The 21,307-nt window shown below is 40.5% G+C and overlaps 1 protein-coding gene and 1 pseudogene across 1 annotated transcript in view; one reads left to right on the top strand and one right to left on the bottom strand.

The window, feature by feature from the left end:
• The window catches only part of PRRG1 (proline rich and Gla domain 1), a 316,191-nt gene that overhangs the window by 7,690 nt on the left and 287,194 nt on the right, over nt 1-21,307 (top strand). The gene's annotated exons all lie outside the window — the stretch shown is intronic.
• Nucleotides 7,856-8,762, bottom strand: LOC145713545 (ferritin heavy chain pseudogene; annotated as a pseudogene).

Below are 21,307 nucleotides of genomic sequence, written 5' to 3'. Positions count from 1 at the left end.
GGAAGCATGCTTGTAATCCAAAGCACTTGTACATCAAAGAGAATTTCCCCATAAGAAATAATGGCCAGATGATTCGTTCTACAACCCAAAAATATTCATAATAAAAATGATTACAGGGGCTCCTGGGTGGCTCAGCCGGTTGAACATCCGACTTCGACTCAGGTCATGATCTCATGGTTTGTGGGTTCGAGCCCCACATCCGGCTTTGTGCTGACAGCTCTGAGCCTGGAGCCTGCTTCGCGTTCTGTGTCTCCCCCTCTCTCTGCCCCTCCCCCACTCACGCTCTGTCTCAAAAATAAATAAACTTAAAAAATGATTACTGTAATATAGTACAAAATAATAAAATACAAAATATAAAGAAAAACAAATTAACCTTCACTTACCTTTGAAAACTTTCGTGACTGGTGTGAGGGAGACAAGAGAGAGGAGGGTTATTGTGTAGTACAGCTTTCACTATCCCTAAAGGAATCACTGCTATCTATTGGCTCAGTGGAACCCTTTTGTTTTCATGCACCTTTAATAAGAAACCCATCCAATGGACGCAGGCTTTTGCCTCCTTTCCAGGATTTCCTGGAAATGTGACATTGCATTGGCCTTGAACAGATTAATGGCTCGCACTGCTACAGCCTTATTCAGGTGGTGCTTTTCTACAAAATTTTGCACTATTTCCCACATTTTACATATCTCCCTAATCTCATTTGAAATGAGGGATTCCTCTGCCTTTTTCTCCTTCTCCTCTGCAAACGAGAGCTCCTCCATAACCTCTTGCTGTTGCTCGCAATGCAGATCCATCAGTTTGTCGGTGGTCAGCCCCTGGCCATGTTCCTCCACCAGCTCTTGAATGTTGTCCTCATTCACCTCCAGTCCCGTGGTCTTCCTCAGGGACACAATTTCATCGACAAGTGGCAGCTCCTGTTCATGAGCAAGCCCCTCTAAGTCATGTCCAAGAATGCAATCAGGCCACAGTTTTCCCCAAGCAGAATTGAGGGTTCTCTTGGTGACCCCATCCCAGGCTTCATTGATGATCTTGAGGCAGTTCACAATACGGAAGTGATTTTTCCAAAACTCTCAGAGGGTAAGGTTTGTTCCTTCAGTGACCTGAAAGCATCGCTAAAATAGTGCTTTGGTGTTTTAGAGTTTGAAATGACCTGATCCATGGGCTGGAGGATTGGAGTGGTGTAGGGAGGAAGGAACTTGACCTTAATGAGCTCAAGTTCCTCCAGTAAGTCATCCTCAAAGCCTGGACGATGAGCAGGAGCATTATCTGTAACCAGCCAGGCTTTGAGTGGCAGACTCTTTTCTAAAAGGTATTTCTTCACTGCAGGACTGAAGACCTCATTGATCCACTCAACGAACAAGATACAAGTGACCCAAGCTTGCTGTTGGACCTCCACATAACATTTAATTGGCTTTTCTGCACCTTGCGTTTCTCAAAGGCTCATGAATTCTCAGAATGTTACATGAGCAGGGGCTTGCCTTTGAAATCCCCACTTGCATTAGTGCAAAATAAGAGGGTCAGATGGTCTTTCATGGGCTTGTGACCAGGCATTGCATTCTCTTCTTCTGTAATGTAGGTCCTCTTTGGCATCTTTTTCTAAAAAAGCCCCGTTTCATCACAGTTAACATCTTGTTCCATCAGGTAACAGTCGGAAACCATGAGCTTCTGGAAGTTGGTAGCAAATGCCTCAGCTGCCTTAGCATCTGAACTCGCAGCCTCTCTGTGCCTCACAACTACACGGATGCCACTTCTCCTATTCAAGTTATCAAACCATCCCCTGCTTGCCTTGAAGCCTTCTTCGCTTTCTGTTGACGTACCCGGCAGTTTACTTACGAGGTCAAGCGTACAAGGCCCTTGCCTTCTCGCAAATAAAGTTCTCAGTCATGGTATCACTTGCTAGTTCTTCTGATTTATCCAAACATCTTTACCTACATCTTTCAGAACACGTGGCCATTGCTTTGATATTCTTGTGACTCCTTTTGATGCATCTAGAACCCTTATTTCTTCTTTCTTCCTTAATGTTGTGCATATCGTCGACGTAGACTTCTTATAAAATCTTGCAATTTCAGCCACTCTCTTGCCTCATTTGTACTTCTTGATTTCCTTCTTAACTTCCACTGTAATCATCTCCTTCTTACTGCCTTTCTTTTCAACCTTTTCTGAATGGGAGCTATTGTATACACTTGCATGGATGTTGACTACAGTACAGTATTAATAAACTCTTGTCATAGACTATATTTAACGTAACTGGCAATAAGGCAGCAGAGGAAAGTGTCTATATCTGCAGGCAGCCTGACCTGGAATGAAGCAAAGCATTCCTGAGCTTACTCTTGTATGGAAAAGCAAATGATTATCCATAGGTGCTTTGAAGTGACAAAAAATACACCAGTTCCAGTTGTGGGCACCTTCCAACATTCTGAAAAATCACTGATTTCTGTTAAACACTGTGGCTTGAGACCAACCATCTGAGCATGGGAGACGATCTGCCACAATCCCGCAGCAAGAGAGAGGGACAAGAACCATTGGTTCAATTGTGATCATGTGACATTCAGAGTCAGGTACTACTCATATTATAAGACATCACTTGTTTATCAAGTTAAAATTTATTAGAAATGTTTGTTTGTCTTGTGGAACACTCACAGAACAACTTACTCAGAATGCAGGGTTTTACTGTACTTTGAACCAGAACTAGATCTGCCACCTAGATGAAATAGAAAACTTCCTAGAAGATACAAACTACAGAAACTGACTCCAGAAGAACTAGAATATTTGAATAGACCTATGTAATTAGCAAAGTGATTAAATTAGTAATTTTAAAACTTTTCACAGTCAAAAGCCCAGGCTTTTGATTTCACTGGTGAATTTCATCAGATATTTAAAGAATTCATACCTATTCTTCACAAGTTCGTCTGAAAAACAGAAGAGGGAATATCTCCACATTCTATGAGGCCAATGCTATCATGAGAGCAGAACCACACAGAAATATCATAAGAAAACTACAGATCCATATCCTTTATGAGTATAGATGCAAAAATGTGAATTTGGCTTGTGGGCCATAGTTGGACAACCCATGCTATAAAACAAATTAATTTGTGATAAAACAGAAAAACAGATAAAAATGTGTACGTGTGTGTGTGTGAGATCAGTAATTCTTGATGCAATAATTGCTGTTGAGCACTCAGATATCACCTCACGCCAGTCAGAGTGGCCAAAATGAACAAATCAAGAGACTTAGATGCTGGAGAGGATGTGGAGAAACGGGAACCCTCTTGCACTGTTGGTGGGAATGCAAACTGGTGCAGCCACTCTGGAAAACAGTGTGGAGGTTCCTCAGAAAATTAAAAATAGACCTACCCTATGACCCAGCAATAGCACTGCTAGGAATTTACCCAAGGGATACAGGAGTACTGATGCATAGGGGCACTTGTACCCCAATGTTTATAGCAGCACTCTCAACAATAGCCAAATTGTGGAAAGAGCCTAAATGTCCATCAACTGATGAATGGATAAAGAAATTGTGGTTTATATACACAATGGAGTACTATGTGGCAATGAGAAAGAATGAAATCTGGCCCTTTGTAGCAACGTGGATGGAACTGGAGAGTGTGATGCTAAGTGAAATAAGCCATACAGAGAAAGACAGATACCATATGGTTTCACTCTTATGTGGATCTTGAGAAACCTAACAGAAACCCATGGGGGAGGGGAAGGGAAAAAAAAAAAAAAAGAGGTTAGAGTGGGAGAGAGCCAAAGCATAAAAGACCCTTAAAAACTGAGAACAAACTGAGGGTTGATGGGGGGTGGGAGGGAGGGGAGGGTGGGTGATGGGTATTGAAGAGGGCATCTTTTGGGATGAGCACTGGGTGTTGTATGGAAACCAATTTGACAATAAATTTCATATATTAAAAAAAATTGCTGTTGAAGTTAGAGTACATTTTTAGTGTGATTGGTCCAGCACTTGAATGATTATATGACTGAGTCATGTAAATTGAGGCATTATTATTGTCCAGCTGCCCAGGTGATACCTCAGGGCAGCCATGTTTGAGTACCAGGATGTTAATTAAACCAGTGCTTCTCAGACTTCAGTATGCATATTCATCACTTGGGATCTTGTTAAGACATGGATTCTGATTCAGTAGTTTTGGAATAGGGCTTCACATTTTGCATTTGTAACAAGTGTTCAAGTGAGGCTGATGTTTCTGGTTCCTAGACCATATTTTGAGTAGCAAGGTGCTCGCACCGGTTTTCATAGCTTGGGATGTCTAGGTCCTGCCCCAAGGGACTCTGGTGTATATGGTCTTCGATGTGGCCTGTGCCTCAAGATTTGTAAAAGCTCCACAGGTGACTCTAATGGCAGAAAAACTTAAGAACCTCTGTGCTACAGTTCATGGTGTTTTTATAAATTTTAATTTTTATATTATCAGTATCCCTAATATGGTTCTTTTTCCCATTTCTTATCCCATTCCACACCTCTTTGTGTCAAAACATCCCTACATATGGCGGGAATCAGAGTGAGAGTTCTTTGTCCTTTTGCTCTTATCCATCTCTGAGGAGTGATAAGTAGTTCAGGCAGAAAGAAGTTCAAGACGGAAATCAGGCAACCTGGATTTGGGAAGAATAAGCAAATCGTGTTCTAGAAGGCAATTTAAAAGGAAAGCCGGCTTGGGGCGCCTGGGTGGCTCAGTTGGTTAAGCCTCCGACTTTGGCTCAGGTCATGATCTCATGGTTTGTGAGTTTGAGCCCTGCATGGGGCTCTGTGCTGACAGCTCAGAGCCTGGAGCCTGCTTTGGATTTGTGTCTCCCTCTCTCTCTGCCCCTCCCTCACTCACGCTCTGTCTCTCTCTGTCTCTCAAAAATTAAATGTTAAAAAAATTAAGAAAAAAAAAAGGAAAGCCTATTTAGACAAAATAGCAGGATTACCACAGAAAGTTGTGGTGGTAAAACTCACTCCCAGGCCTGAGCTAGGGGCAGTATAAACACAAATCATCCTTGCTGAGTCCTGGCTGAACCTGAAGACCAAAGAAGCTACAGAGAATTGATTTTTTTCCCCCCTTCTCAATATGCAAGGTGACAGATTTGGCTAAAATGTGAGAGAGATTCCCAGGAGCAAAGTATAGACGTGCAATCTTTTCCACAAAGCACAAAACACACAAAGGAACTTATAAGTGAGTGAAAGATGATGATAAATATGGTGGTGGTGGTGATGATGACGGTTGTGATGTAAATAAATATGGCTAACACATAAAGTACTTACACTGTGCCAGGCACTGTTTTAAGAGATTTACATATGTTAACTTATTTAATCTTCACAGCAACCCAGTGGAATTGACCCTTTTAATATCCTTATTTTAAGTGTGGAGAAACTGAGGCACAGAGAAATTCAATAATATATTCAAGGTCACCCAACATGAGTGGCTAAGCTGAGATATGAACCCAGGCCATCTGAGGTTAAGAAACTGTTACAACAAACTGACTCTCCAGAATAGGAGAGTAAGAAGGATCCTGAGCAAACTGATGGTTTTAAACACACAAAAAGATGCTTGCTGTTTGCTTCCTCATGTCTATGGGAGGGGTACCTATTAAAGTATATAAGTAAATAGGTAAAATCTAACACAAACCCAGAGAGAGGAGAGGTCCTCAAAGTAGGCAGAGAAAGAAATAGTGAAAAGACCAAGTATGACTAGGAAAAATAAAAGTCGTAATAACATTTTCTGGAAACTAAACTCAAAGGGCCATAATCCTCATTCTTAAGAAAGTATTAAAGCACAGTCATGGGAAAATGTGAAAGCAGATTACTGCTTAGGTAAACATGTTCATATTTTACTAATACTTCAAAGCTGTCTATTAGCTTTAAAGAGATTCAAGCTACCCATGTGTCTTTGAACAAAGGACACAAAATCCATAAATTTTAAATTTTGATCTTTGTAAACTACACATGGTGCAGAAGAAACAAAATGCTTTGGGTCTTTTTTTCCCCAGACATGGATGACCTTAAAGTTTACATGGCTACAGATTTCGTCCGGTCAGAGAGTGGACTGAGAGAGGGGAGGACTTTTTAAAGGGAAGCAGAAAAAAAGTCCATAGAGACTAGCTCTGTCATTTCCTTGAGAAATATTTTTACTGTGAAATAATTTCTTTCTACCAATAGCCATGAAGATAAGGTAATAGGCCACCTCCTCTCCACATCTTGAAAAGAGAAACCAGAAACCACACTAGGGTCAGAAACAGGCTGATTTGGGGACACTGGGTATGGGCACAGATGGTCACAGTGTGCAATGAGATAATAGTCAAGGTGGGACCAGCGGCCCTCTGGATGTTTGAATATCTCAACCCATCCTCTAATGGTAGCTGCACTGGGCATGGGGCTGGCTGGCTGTGCCACACTCTCTATACTCTGTTTCTGGTGAGCTTATCTGGTCCCATGACCTCAACACCATCTGTATCTGATGTCACCTATGTGTGTATTTCCAAACCTGACATCCCACCTGAGCTCCAGATTCATTCTTCTGACCCCCTGCATGACAGTTCCACTTGCATATCTAACAGGCATCTCAGATTTTACGTGACTTGCCTTCCCCACCCCTCATGTTCCCCAGAAAGCATCCTCAGATTAATAAATAGCATTACCATCAAGTCAGTGTTCAAGTACAAATAGAAGAACCTAGATAATTTCCCCCATTTCTCATTTGTCACCTCTGGTGTATAAGCACATATTGTTGATTCATCCAAATCCAACTAGAATTTGTCCATGTCGCTTCATTTCCTCAGCCACCACCTCAGTTTAAGCCACCAATGTCTCTCATTGGACTAGCTACAAACATCTCCTGACTGGCCTCCCAGCTTCAACTCTCCCCCACACTCTGCATTCCTCAAAGCAGCCAGACTCACTGGATTAACATTTAGGGAGATTTATTCTACTTCATAATCAATATGACAAATTTGACCTTCAACCTTGACCTTGTAGTTTTTCACCATTCTAGTGAGATAATTTGGGGTTTTGTATACTGCTGTTACTTTAATGGAAGAAAGGGTACAATTGAAGGAGGAAACTGTATTCAGATATTTTGTAAGGGCAATATGCACATCCAGCATGGTGACCTAGGGAGTCACTCCCCTGTATATGGGAAACCAGCCTAACACTCAGTTCAGTTGTCACTGTTGCCCAGGGTAGCTCGTCAAAGAAATATTCTGCCATTTCTGCTTCCAGGGCCCCCATGTTGCTACCTAGCAGCAACAATCAGTAATATTTGCATATTTTAGTAAACTAAATGTTTTAAAGTGAAGTTGAAGACTCCCTTTAATACCAGTCTAATCCCATTCTTCACTTCTTTCTTAGGGACAACCACTATGGTGAATTCTATACCGTGTTCTTTTATACTTTTACCATACATATGCACCCATTGACACCAGGACCCCAGACCAGCCACCTCACCTCACCCCATCTCACCCCATCCCACCCCACACCCCACCTCACCCCATCCACTCCATCCCATCCCATCCAATCCCACTCCCACCTCACCCCACCCCGTACCTCACCCCATCTCACCCCATCTGATCCCACCCCCCACCTCACCCATCCACCCCATCCCACTCCACTCCCTACTTCACCCCATCCCACCCCATCCAATCCCACCCCCCACTTCACGCTTCCACCCCATCCCACCCCCCCACCACACACCACCAATCCCACACTGTTTATAAAGAGAAGATTGATTTGTGTTTTCCAGGGTTCCATGGAATACTTTCTCCCTCCTTCTTCAAAGATCCTGAGCTGCATAGTGATGGGGTTGGGTGGGTGGAGAGACTCCTGAATACCTGTTTTAAAACTTAAAAGGTGTGAGATTTGCACACGAATCAACAAGACCTTTATTTATGAACCAAATAACTTTATTGAAACCAAATAACTTCATTTATTTATGGAAAACTGGAAGAAAAAAAACTGGGACGTTTTGCAAGCGCAATACTGCAAAATGCATGCTCCGCATGGTGACCAGGGAAGTCACCATGCACCCTGTGGCTATGGGAAGGCAGTCCCAACTCAGTTCTTGTCGCTGTTGCCCAGGGTGAGCTTGTCAAAGAGGTGCTCTGCCAAGCCATCTTCCAGGGTCTCTATCTTGCGCAGGCTGGTGATGTAGCCCCCCAGCTCTTTGATGACCTTGACTTGCTCGTGCAGGTAGTTGGTCTCCAGGAAGCTGCACAGATGGGCGTCGTTCTTGTCGGTGGCCAGCTGGTGCAGGTCGAGCAGGCTCTGGTTCAGGCTCTTCTCCAGGTGAAAGGCGCACTCCATGGCGTTGAGGCCGTTCTCCCAGTTGTCGCGGTCAGGCTTCACGATGTCGCGGAGGCGGATGCGGCCCCCACGCTGGTTCTGCAGCTGCATCAGCTTCTCGGCATGCTGGCTCTCCTCGTGGGACTGGCGCAGGAAGAACTTGGAGAAATTCTCCAGGGCCACGTCGGCGCGGTCGAAATAGAAGGCCATCGACAGGTACACGTAGGAGGCGTAGAGCTCCAGGTTGATCTGGCTGTTGATGGCGGCCTCGCACTGCGGGTGGTAGTTCTGGCGCACTTGAGAGGACGGCGCGGTGGCCATGGCTGGCGGCGCTGGCACCAAGGCGAAGGCGAAGGCGGCTCAGAAGCGAGGGCTGCGGGGTGGGCAGCAGCAGGGCCGCAGGTGGCAGTGTCCTCGGAGACTGCCCGGCGAAGAGTGAAGAGAGAGGCGGGAGGAAGGTAGGCTCAGTGCCAGGCAACGGCTCTGCGATGGGGCCAACGGGTGGAATCCGTTACAGGGAAGTGGTGGGGGCGGGGTGGGGAGGAAAGATCCGTTATGTGGGGGTGGGGGAGAAAGAAGTGAAGGATGGAAGAAGGGGGCGGGTCACGAGTGCTGTGTTCAGGTTCTATCAGAGCCTGGGTAAGACAGGGAAATGGCTGAGCACCTGGCTTCTAATGAGTTTTTAATTTTGCATTAATTTTTCTAGTTTGCAAGAACTTTATTTTATTCTCAAATTGTTGTCTTCTATAGCAGCCTTTTTTTATTTTATGAAGTAATTTTCTTCCCTTAAAATAATTTTGAGAATATGAATTTGAATGTTTTGGTGAATTATTTTCTTCTTTGTCCTGTATTATATCTGAGCTTTTTTGTTTGTTTGTTTTTCACAAATATTTCTGTTAGGTTATCATGATTTTCTCTTTTACCTTTGTCAAATACCTGCCAAACCTTGGTTTACTTATATTTAGGAATAAATGACTTGTTTGATTAGCCTAGGTAGTTAGCAAGGATCTGATCTATAGTATACTTCTTAGAATGGAAGGGCAGGGTGTGTCAATTGTTTGGCGATTTTGTCCTTCTTGAGTACAAAGCATGAAACTTGGATAGTGACCCTCCCTGTTAATAAAATAAATGTAATTTTGACATTGGAAGGGTAATGTTTTTTCCTTCTGGGTAGATGTGTCCTTTTGTTTCTCTTCTGTGAAGTCTGCAGTTATCTTAAGCTCATTCACTGTCTTGGGAGATTAAACATGTCAGATGCCACAGGTGCTTACTTCCCATTGTAAGAGTGGGGGAGAGTCAGAGCAGGGCAGGACAAATACCTCTGCTGTTCACACTAGCTCCTTCATCTCACAGCTGACCCAGGAGCCTCAACAGTGCTACAATTTCATTTACTCTGGTGTTAGAGTTTCTCTGAATGTGACCCGGTTGTCTACTGCAGCTGGTGCAACTTCTCTGAGTTGGCCAGTCTGATAGCCTCTTACCATGTTTTTCCAGAATTCCTCACAATATCTGGTCTCCTAATGACAGACACCCTTTCTACTGTGTGTGAGTGTGTGTGTAGATAATCTTTGTGTTCAGTTCACCACCATGATTCAGTTATCTTTTTACTAAACTATTTATAAATGAAAACTATACTTTGTTTAGTATAAACTACAAAGTTCCCTCTGTAGCAACCATTGGTGTTATTTGTGATATCAGTAGGAGAAAAAGAATTAAAAAAAAAAGAAATGATACTTATGTTAAGAAAAATCAGAGAGTTAAGAAACTTTAGAAACCTACTCCTTAGTAGCACATTTTTTTCAAGTGCACATAGACTATTTACTAACACCATATTCTAGACCACAACACGAATCTCAATAAATACAAAATTACTCATATCATGAAAGATATGTTCTCTGATCACAGTAAAACTGAATTAGAACTCGTTAACATAAAAATATCTGAAAAACACTTAAATATTCAGAAGTCGATAATATGTTTCCAAACAACCCTGAGGGTCAAAGAAGAGATCAAAGGGAAATTAGAAATTATTTGGATTGAATGAAAACAAAAAATAGCATATCGATATTTGTGAGATGTAGCTAAAGCAGTGTTTGCATGTTAATTTTTGAAAGCTTTAAAAAATTCTTATTTCAGAAAAGAAGAAAGGTCTCAAATCCATTATTTAACCTTCCACCTTAAAAAGAAGAAGGAACTCCCAGGTGGCTCAGTCTGTTGAGCAACCAACTCTTGATTTCAGCTCAGGTCATGATCCCAGGGTTGTAGGGTTGAGCCCTGTGTTGGGCACCATGCTGCACGTGGAACCTGCTTAAGACTCTCTCTCTCCCCCTCCCTCTCCCTCTCTCCCTCTCTCTCTCCCTCTCTCCCCCTTTCCTTCCCCCTCCTTCCCTCCCTCACTCTCTCCTTCTCCTCCTCTTCCTCTCCCCTGCTCACATGTTCTTTCTCTCTCTAAAATAAAATTTAAGGGGCGCCTGGGTGGCTCAATCGGTTAAGCGTCCGACTTCGGCTCAGGTCACGATCTCGCAGTCCGCGAGTTCGAGCCCCGCGTCGGGCTCTGGGCTGATGGCTCGGAGCCTGGAGCCTGCTTCCGATTCTGTGTCTCCCTCTCTCTCTGCCCCTCCCCCGTTCATGCTGTGTCTCTCTCTGTCTCAAAAATAAATAAACGTTAAAATAAAATTTAAAACAAATTTAAGTTGAAAAAAAGGGAGAAAAAGACCAAAATAAACGAAGCCAAGCAGAAAGAAGGAAATGATAAAGATATAAGCAGAGTTTGTTTTTATACATATATGTTAAAATGAGTAAGTTATGAGTTAAACTAGTTCAGTAAGTTGAGGAGAATTGGGGTCAGTATTTGGGAAGGTAGCTCAGTGTACTGAAGACTCCCCAAAGTAAGAGGACCTGAACATAAGTAGTAATTTTGTAAACAGGTTGAAAGAACAAGGGTTGTGAAAAGAAGGATAGGTCTCTGGTCATAGACCAGAGGTAGCAGTTAAAACAGGAGTCTGCGTCTAGGTAAAACCCCTCAAGATGAAGATGTTTAATGATTTCAGATTCAGAGACAGGCAGAAATGAGTTTGAATTCTAGCTCTTTCATACTATGGACGTATATGATTTTTGTCATGTTAATAAAGCTTTCTGAACCCCCCAAAATAAAGATATGAGAAGAAAAGAGTGAAATTGAAAATATAATAAAAATAAATAAAGTAAGTCAAATCAATGAAATCAAAGAAGGTTCTTTGAGAAAATTAAATAAACAAAAAGATAAATCTCTAGACAGAGTAATGAGGAGAAGACACTAATCAGAGAGAGAATACACAAATGACCAGTTACAGGAATGAGAGAAGAGATATCACTACAGATCATACACTCATTCAAAGGTTGATGAGGGAATATAATTGTGATATAAAATACATATATTTTGATTTTTCATCCCCAGCTCCTGACCAGAGGTTCTAAAACCTTTGTAATTTTCTAAGTGGTAAGAGTGATAGAAACATCTTTGTTATAATACTTGTTTGTTTATTTTTTCCCCTAGCTCCTCAAACAGCTTTGGAGTGATAAAGATAAAAGGAGCATCTTTTGTTATTCCTAACAAACTCCTTTCAACCATACCTGAATTTATAATAATGATATGACTTCTGGAAAGCCCCTAAGGATGGAGAACTGTTTGCCAGAGGAACTAACCATGTGATTTCAGCCCTTCCTCCCGACCTCCTGAGGGGGGAAGGGCTGGAGGTTAATTGATTGATTTGACTAATCATGCCTAGGTAATAAGCCCCCTTTAAAGCCCTAATTGAAGGGATTCAGAAAGTTTCCAAGTTGGTGAACACATGGAGTTGCTGGGAAGCTGAAATACCTAGAGAGCTTCCATGCCCCTTCTCCTTCTACCTTGCTCTATGCATCTTCCATCTGACAGATTCTGAGTTGTATATTTTTATAACGAACTGGTAATCTAGTAAATAAACTGTTTTCCTAATTCTTTGAAACATTCTAGAAAATTATCAAACCTAAAGCGGAAGTCATGAGAACCTCCAGTTTATAGCCTGTCAGAAGCACAGGTGAGAACCTAGATTTGCAATTAGTATCTGTAGTAGTTGGGACAGGGGAGGGGCAGTCTTGTGGAATTGAGTCATTAACCTGTGAGATCTGTGCTAGTTAGTGTCCTCATTGGCTTTTAGAACATCCAATTGGTGTTGGGGAAGTTGGAGAATTGGTTGGCATGGGGAAAACCCCCACACATTTGTTGTCAGAAGTGTTCTCTTCAGTAACAAACAACTTTATACCTATAACTTCAGCAATATAGATGAAATTCAACTACAGGCTAATCTAATGTATGAACATAAATACCAAAATCTTAAATACGTAAGTTACCAAACAAATCCACAGTGACCGTATTGTGCATATGAAGGTACTAATGTTCATTCAACAGGAAATATGTACCCTAAATAGCCCTGTATCTTTAATTAAATGGAAATTTTAGTTAAAATATTCCCATGAGAAAACTCCAAACCCATTGGCTTTACTTATGAATTCTGCTGAATATTTAAATAAGTAGCAAGTGAATTATACAAGTTCTTCTAGAAAATTAAAGAGGACAGAATACTTCCCAACATATCCTGAGATAACCAGGGAAAAAATTACAAGAAAACTACAGACCAGTTTTCTTCATAAATATAGGCATAAATATTCTTAATAATGTGTTAGAAAATGGAATTGAAAAATGTACAAAATGATGGCATATTGTGACCAAATGGAGTTCATCTCAGGAATGCAAAGCTAATTCAAATTAAAAAATCAATGTAATACATCAATGTAATTCATCAGACTAAATAAAAAATATCATATAAGCATCTGAATAGATTCATAAAAACCACTTGACAGAGACGCCTGGGTGGCTCAGTTGGTTGGGTGTCTGACTTCAGCTCAGGTCATGATCTCATGGTTCATGGGTTCAAGCCCCGCGTCGGGCTCTATGCTGACAGCTCAGAGCCTGGAGCCTGCTACGGATTCTGTGTCTCCCTCTCTCTACCCCCCTCCGCTGCTTGTGCTCCTCTATATCTCTCTCTCAAAGGTAAATAAATATTAAAAAAAAAATTTTTTAAAGCACTTGACAAATTCAAATATCCATTCCTTTTTTTATTACTTTTTTTTTTGGGGGGGGGGGGAGAGAGAGAGAGAGTGTGTGTGTGTGTGTGTGTGTGTGTGTGTGTGTGTGTGTGTGTGCAAGGGAGAGGGGCAGAGGTAGAAAGAGAATCTTTAGCAGGCTCCATGCTCTGCACAGAGCCTGACATGGAGCTTGATCCCACGACCCTGGAATCATGACCTGAGCTGAAATCAAGTGTTGGAGGCTTGACTGACTGAGCCACCCAGGCGCCCCTCAAATATCCATTCCTGATTTTTTCTTTTAAATCTTAGCATAATGGAAGGAAATTTCTCAACCTGATATAGGGCTTCTTTGAAAAACCTACACCTTGCATCATACTTAGTGGTAGAAAATTAAATGATTTCTACCCTAAAGTCAGCAGCAAAACAAGGATGTCCATTCTCATCACTCCTAATCAACTTTAAATTTTTTTTTTCAACGTTTTTTATTTATTTTTGGGACAGAGAGAGACAGAGCATGAACGGGGGAGGGGCAGAGAGAGAGGGAGACACAGAATCGGAAACAGGCTCCAGGCTCCGAGCCATCAGCCCAGAGCCTGACGCGGGGCTCGAACTCACGGACCGCGAGATCGTGACCTGGCTGAAGTCGGACGCTTAACCGACTGCGCCACCCAGGCGCCCCACTCCTAATCAACTTTAAACTGGAGGTCCTCGCTTGTGAAATAAGGCCAGCAAAGGAAATGAAAGGCACACGAATTGGAAATGAAGAGGTAAAACTAGCTCTACTTGCAGATAACTTAATTGTCTATGTAGAAAATCTTAAAGTGTATATGAAGAAACTACTGAAACTAATAAATGAGTTTAGTAAGATCTCAGGGTATAAGCCCAATATACAAAAATCAGTCTTGTTTTTATATACTAGCAACGAACAATTGAAAAGGAAAAAAATTAAAATTCTGTTTAAAATAGCACCCAGTTGTAGCAATATTTTGTGGACTCTTTTGGGTTTTCTACATAGAGTATCCTGTCCTCTGCAAATAGTGAAAGTTTGACTTCTTCGTGGCTGATTTGGATAACTCATTACTTTTTGTTGTCTGCTGAGGTTAGGACATCCAGCACTCTGTTCAATAAAACTGATGAGAGTTGGGGCACCTGGGTGGCTCAGTCGGGTTAAGTCTCTGACTTCGGCTCAGGTCATGATCTCTTGGTTCGTGAGTTTGAGTCCTGCTTCGGGCTCTGTGCTGACAACTCAGAGCCTGGAGCCTGCTTCAGATTCTGTGTCTCCCCGTCTCTCGGCCCCTCCCCTGCTCGTGCTGTCTCTCTCTGTCTCTCAATAATAAATAAATGTTAAAAAAATTAAAAAAAAAACTGGTGGGAGTGGATATCTCTGTCTTGTTCCTGACTGTAGAGGAAAAGCTCGTAGTTTTTCCTCATTGAGAATTATATTAGTTGTGGGTCTTTCATATATGGCCTTTATGATGTTGACATATGTTCCTTCAATCCCTACTTTGTTGAGGGTTTTTATCAAGAATGAATGCTGTAGGGGCACCTGGGTGGCTCATTTGGCTAAGTGTCCAACTTCAGTTCAGGTCATGATCTCACAGTTTGTGAGTTTGAGCCCCGAATCAGGCTCTCTGCTGTCAGCACAGAGCCCACTTCAGATCTTCTGTCTCCCTCTCTCTCTGCCCCTCCCCTGCTCACTCAATCTCTCTCAAAAATAAATAAACCTTAAAAAAATCAATTCAGAATATATTTCTACTTTCTTAAAGTAATACATGCCAACCCCTTGAAATTTGGTGACATATATTAAAGTATTAAGTTTAGCAAAAAAGAAACAGTGACTAATGCATAGTTTCTATTTTGATCACTTTTGTGTACGCTTTTGGACTTACCCTGATTGTAGGTGGGGAATGATAGTGAAATTTGATGATTGTTCTCCCCTTTTGTAAAGGAGATTATAATATTTGTATGTTTATGTTTTTCCCTGCCTGTATAGAGAAAATTAGTTAATATGTTTTCTGCATAGGAAAAAAATCTATAGCATAAAATAAAACCTGATGATAATTAAGTCAATGGTACCTGCAGAATTTTGTAAAATTCTGGAGTGGCATATGGGCTTAACCCAAATTCACCTAAAGGAAATTCTCAGTCATGCAAATTACTTTCATTTGCATGAGATTCCTGAATATATAGTACTCTTTATAGGAAATTGTTTTTATGGAGAAACTGTAGAGCATTTTAGAGAACAGCCTGTGCAAAGAAAACCAGACCAAAATCAAGGAACTGCACAAAATTTGTGGACAAATCAAGCAGTAAGGAGATGTAAGATTTGAGAAGTCCATTTGTTAACTCTATATAGACTTAGGATGAGAAGAGATGATGAGGACCTGCCTACCTACCATCTGTCAAGCACTGAGCCATCCACAGACTTATCTCTTTTGAACTTTAGGACAACAAATCTATTCAATGGAACCATGTATACAGGTAAAATAATAGGTATCAATAGTCCCAGTTTACAAGTAAAGAAACCAAGAGCCAACAAGGTAACTAAGTTGCCCAAAGCCATATAGCTAATGGCAAAACTAGGAAGTAAACCCAAGTCTACCTAATGGAAAATTACTTTGTCGCTGAAAGATAAAATTTCTAAAGATCGTGTCTAGTTACTAGAACTAAGAGAGTCTAGAACAGCACTGTCCAGTAGAAATATAAAAGCCACAGGGGCGCCTGGGTGGCTCAGTCGGTTAAGCGTCCGACTTTGGCTCAGGTCATGATCTCACAGTCTGTGGGTTCGAGCCCCGCATCGGGCTCTGTGCTGACAGCTCAGAGCCTGGAGCCTGTTTCAGATTCTGTGTCTCCCTCTTTCTCTGACCCTCCCTGTTCATGCTCTCTCTCTCTCTGTCTCAAAAATAAATAAATGTTAAAAAAAAAAGAAATATAAAAGCCACAAATTTAAGCCATATACTTAATTTTTTCCCCTTTGTTTTTTTAAATTTAAATTCAAATTAGTTAACATATAGTGTAGTACTGGTTTCAGGAGTAAAATTTAGTTATTCATCAATTACATGTAACACCCAGTGCTCAGCTCAACAAGTGTCCTCCTTAATGCCTGTCACCATTTAGCCAATCCCTCCAACCACCTCCCCTCCAGCAACTCTCAGTTTGTTCTCTATAGTTAAGAGTCTCCTATGGTTTGGCTCCCTCTCTGTTTTTATCTTATTTTTCCTTTCCTTTCCCTATGTTCATCTGTTTTGTTTCTTAAATTCCACATATGAGTGAAATGATGATATTTGTCTTTCTCTGACTGACTTATTTCACTTAGCTTAATACACTGTAGCTCCATTCACATCATTCTTATTTTTAAGGCTGAGTAACATTCATCATATGTATATACCACTCCTTCTTTAGCCATTCATCAGTTGATGGATGTTTGGGCTCTTTCCATAATTTGGCTATTATTGATAGCACTGCCATAAACATTGGGGTGCATGTGCCCCTTCAAATCAGCATTTTTGTATCCTTTTGGTAAATACCTAATAGTGTAATTGCTGGGTTGTATGGTAGTTCTGTTTTTAAAGTTTTGAGGAACCTCCATACTATTTCCCACAGTGGCTGAACCAGTTTGTATTCCCACCAACAGTGTAAGAAGTTTCCCTTTATTCCACATTCTCACCAACATCTGTTATATCCTGAGTTGTTCATTTTAGCCATTCTGACAGGTATGGGGTGATATCTCATTGTAGTTTTGATTTATATTTCCCTGATGATGAATGATGTTGAGCATCTTTTCATGTGTCTTTTAGCCATCTGTGTGTCTTCTTTGGGAAAATGTCTATTCATGTCTTCTGCCCATTTCTTCATCGGATTATTTGGGTTTTTTTGGGGGGGGTGTTGAGTTTATAAGTTCTTTATGTATTTTGGATACTAACCCTTTATACAGTATGTCATTTGTAAATATCTTCTCCCATTCTGTTGCTTGCCTTTTAGTTTGATTGTTTGTTTCCTTTGCTGTGCAGAAGCGTTCATTTTTGCTTTTGTTTCCTTTGCCTCCAGAGACATATCTAGTAAGAAGCTGCTGTGGCCAAGGTCAAAGAAGTTGCTGCCTGTGTTCTTCTCTAGAATTTTGATGGTTTCCTATCTTACATTTAGGTCTTTCATCCATTTTGAATTTATTCTTGTGGATGGAGTAAGAAAGTGGCCTGGTTTCATTCTTCTGCATGTTGATGTCCATTTTCCCAGCACAATTTGCTGAAGAGACTATTTTTTCCATTGGATACTCTTTCCTGCTTTGTTGAAGGTTAGTTGGCCATATATTTTTAGGTCCATTTCTGGGTTCTCTATTCTATTCTATTGATCTATATATCTTTTTTTGTGCCAGTATCATACTGTCGGGCTGACTACAGCTTTGTAATAGACCTTGAAGTCTGGGACTGTGATGCCTCCAACTTTGGTTTTCTTTTTCAACATTACTTTGGCTATTCAGGGTCTTTTCTGGTTCCTTATAAATTTTAGGATTGTTTCTTCTAGATCTGTGAACAAAGCTGGTGTTATTTTGTTGGAAATTGCATTGAATGTGTATATTGTTTTGGGTAGTATTGACATTTTAACAATATATGTTCTCCAATCCATGGGCATGGAATGTTTTTCCATTTCTTTGTTTTCTCTTCAGTTTCTTTCATAAGCTTTCTATAGTTTTAAGTGTATAGATTTTTCACCTCTTTGGGTGGGTTTATTCCTAGGCATTTTGTGGGTTTTGGTGCAGTTGTAAATGGGATCAATTTGATTTCTCTTTCTACTGTTTCATTATTGGTATGTACAAATGCAAGTGATTTCTGTATATTGATTTTATATCCTGTGACTGCTGAATTCATATATCAGCTCTAGAAATTTTTGGGTGGAGTGTTTCGGGTTTTCTATGTAGAGTATCTTGTCATCTGCGAAGAGTAAAAGTTTTACTTCTTACTTGGCAATTTGTATGCCTTTTATTTCTTTTTGTTGTCTGATTGCTGAGGCTAGGACTTCTGGTACTGTGTTAAGCAACAGAGGTGAGAGTGGACATCCCTGTCATGTTCCTGACCTTAGGGGGAAAGCTGTCAGTTTTTCATACTTGAGGATGACATTAGATGTGTGTCTTTTGTATATGGACTTTATGATGTTGAGGTTTGTTCCTTCTATCGTTACTTTCTTCAGGGTTTTTATCAAGAAAAGTTGCTGTATTTTGTCAAATACTTTTGCTGCATGTATTGAGTGGATCATATGGTTATTATCCTTTCTTTTATTAATGTGATGTATCATGCTGATTGATTTGCAGACATTGAACCACCCCTGCTGCCCAGGAATAAATCCCACTTGACGGTGGCAAATAATTCTTTTAATGTATTGTTAGATTTGATTTGCTAGTATCTTGTTGAGAATTTTAGCATCCATGTTCATCAGGGAAATTGGTCTATAATTTTCCTCTTTAGTGGGGTTTTTATCTGGCTTTGGAATCAAGGTACTGCTGGCCTCATAGAATGTGTTTGGAAATTTTCCTTCCATTTCTATTTTTTTGGAGTAGTTTCCAAAGAATAGTTATTAATTCTTCTTTAAATGTTTGGTAGAATTCCCCTGGGAAGCCATCTGGCCCTGAGCTCTTGTTTGTTGGGAGATTTTTTTTTAATGTTTATTTATTTTTGAGAGAGAGAGAGAGAGAGAGAGAGAGAGTGAGCAGGGGAGGAGAAGGGAGAGAGGGAGACACAGAATCCACAGCAGGCTCCAGGCTCTGAGCTGTCAGCACAGAGCCCGACGCGGGGCTCGAACCCACAAACAGCGAGATCATGACCTGAGCTGAAGTTGGACACTTAACCAACTGAGCCACCCAGGCAACCCTATTTGGAGATTTTTGATTAATGATTCCATTTATTTACTGGTTATGGGTCTGTTCAAGTTTTCTATTTTTTCCTATTTCAGTTTTGGTAGTTTATATGTTTCTAGGAATTTATCCATTTCTTTCAGATGGCCCAATTTGTTGGCTCATAATATTCTCTTGTAATTGTATTTCCATGGTATTGGTTGTGATCTCTCCTCTTTCATTCATGATTTTATTCATTTGGGTCCTTTTCTTTTTCTTTTTGATAAGTCTGGCTAGGGGTTTATCAATTTTGTTAATTCTTTCAAAGAACCAGCTCCTGGTTTTGTTGACAGGTTCTGCTTTTTTTATTTCAATATCATTGATTTCTGCTCTAATCTTTATTATTTCCCTTCTTCAGCTGGTTTTGGGCTTTATTTGTTGTCCTTTTTCCAGTTCCCTTAGGTGTAAGGTTAGGTTGTATATTTGAGACATTTCTTCCTCCTTTAGGAAGGTCTGGATTGCTATATACTTCCCTCTCATGACCACCTTTGCTGCATCCCAAAGGTTTTGGACTGTTGTGGTTTCATTTGCATTGGCTTCCATGTACTTTTTTATTTCTTCTTTAATACTCAGTTAACCCATTCATTCTTTTGTAGGATGTTCTTTAGCCTCCAAGTATTTATGGTCTTTCCAAATTTTTTCTTGTGGTTGATTTCAAGTTGTTTAGTGTTGTGGTCTGAAAATATGCATGGCATGATCTCGATCTTTTGGTACTTTTGGCTGACTTGTGACCCAGTATGTGATCTGTTCTGGAGAGTATTCCATGTGCACTCAAGAAGAACGTGTATTCTGCTGCTGTAGGATGGAATGTTCGAATATATCTGTTAAGTCCATCTGGTCCAGTGTGTCATTCAAAGCCAATGTTTCCATATTGATTTCTGCTTAGATAATCTGTGCATTGTTGTAAGTGGGGTGTTAAAGTCCCCTACTATTATTGTACTATTATCAATAAGTTTCTTTTTGTTTGTTATTGACTGACTTATATATTTATTTATTTGGGTGCTTTCAGGTTGGGGACATAAATATATATAATTTTTAGGCCTTGTTGATGGACAGATCCCTTAATTATGATATAATGCCATTCTTTGTTTCTTGTTACAGTCTTAAATGTTTTAAAATGTAGTTTGTCTAATGTAAGTATGGATACTCTGGCTTTCTTCTGACATCCATTAGCGTGATAGATGGTTCTCCATTCCACTACTTTTAATCTGCAAGTGTCTTTAGGTCTAATGTTCTAAAATGAGTCTCTTCTAGGCAGCATACAGATGGGTATTGTTTGGTTTTTGGTTTTTTTTTTTTACTCCATTCTGATACCCTGTATCTTTTGATTAGAGCATTTAGTCCATTTACATTCAGAGTGATTATTGACAGTTGTGAATTTAATGCCATTGTGTTGCCTGTAGAGTTAGTGTTTCTGGTGATGTTCTCTGGTGCTTTCTAATATTTGTTGCTTTTGGTGTTTTTTAATTTTGTTTTTTTCTCCACTCAAAAAGTCCCTCTTAAAATTTCTTGCAGAGCTCGTTTAGTGATCATGAACTCCTTTAGTTTTGGTTGTCTGGGAAACTCTTTATTCTTCCTTCTATTCTGAACGACAGTCTTGCTGGATATAGAATTCTTGGCTGTATGTTCTTCTCATTCAGCACATTGAATATATCCTGCCTCTCCTTTCTGGCCTACCAAGTTTCGGTGGGCAGATCTCCTGTGAACCTTATCTGTCTTCCCTTATGGGTTAAGGACTTTTTCCCCCTTGATGCTTTCTTGCTTCTTTCCTTGTTTGTGTATTTTGTGAATTTGACTGTGATATGCCTTGGTGATGGTCGGCTTTTGTTGAATTTAATGGGAGTTCTCTGTGCTTCTTGTATTTTGATGTCTGTGTCCTTCCCCAGATTAGGAAAGTTTTCTGCTATAATTTGCTCACTTACACTTTCTGCCCCTTTTTCTATTTTCCATAATTTTATCTTCTTTATCACTGATTTGTGTCTCTGCTTTTTCTGTCCTCGCCATTGTGGCATTCATTCAAAATCGCATCTCAGTTACAGCATTTTTTAACTTT

Source organism: Panthera onca, chromosome X (assembly GCF_046562875.1).
Source record: "Panthera onca isolate mPanOnc1 chromosome X, mPanOnc1 haplotype 2, whole genome shotgun sequence".
Classification (NCBI taxonomy): Eukaryota; Metazoa; Chordata; class Mammalia; order Carnivora; family Felidae; genus Panthera; species Panthera onca.
This window is presented reverse-complemented; position numbering and strand designations above follow the sequence as displayed.